The 613-nt window shown below is 48.9% G+C and overlaps 1 non-coding gene across 1 annotated transcript; it reads right to left on the bottom strand.

The window, feature by feature from the left end:
• Nucleotides 1-320: 320 nt before the first annotated feature.
• On the bottom strand, nt 321-395 carry Trnas-cga (transfer RNA serine (anticodon CGA)). Its single transcript has one exon. It is a non-coding gene; the product is annotated as a tRNA-Ser (tRNA).
• Nucleotides 396-613: the final 218 nt, after the last annotated feature.

Below are 613 nucleotides of genomic sequence, written 5' to 3'. Positions count from 1 at the left end.
TAATGAGCCAAAACATTGCGGCCTCCAGCTTAATAGCTTATTTGCCCGTCTTTGGAACGAAATACATCACTGATTCTGCTTATCAGTTCGTTGGTAGGTTTGTGGAGGTATGTGGGATTAGATGTCTATGCACAGGTCATGTAATTCGCGTGAATAAAAGGTCCCTGATTTGCGTATGGGATGATGGCGCCAGATAGCGACTCAGATAGGTTCCATAAGAATTACACCAGGCAATCTGGTCGCTGCGACATCAACGTGAGTTCACTAGACTGTTCCTCAAACCACTGCGGCACTGAAACTTCCTGGCAGATTAAAACTGTGTGCCCGACCGAGACTCGAACTCGGGACCTTTGCCTTTCGCGGGCAACTGCTCTACCAACTGAGCTACCGAAGCACGACTCACTCCCGGTACCCACAGCTTTACTTCTGCCAGCGAAAGGCAAAGTTCCCGAGTTCGAGTCTCGGTCGGGCACACAGTTTTAATCTGCCAGGAAGTTTCATATCAGCGCACACTCCGCTGCAGAGTGAAAATCTCACACTGCAGCACTGTTCTCACTTCGAGACACTGACAATTATACTACTGAAAGATGACATCGCCGTCGGAGAAGACATC

Source organism: Schistocerca serialis, chromosome 8 (genome assembly GCF_023864345.2).
Source record: "Schistocerca serialis cubense isolate TAMUIC-IGC-003099 chromosome 8, iqSchSeri2.2, whole genome shotgun sequence".
NCBI lineage: Eukaryota > Metazoa > Arthropoda > Insecta > Orthoptera > Acrididae > Schistocerca > Schistocerca serialis.
This window is presented reverse-complemented; position numbering and strand designations above follow the sequence as displayed.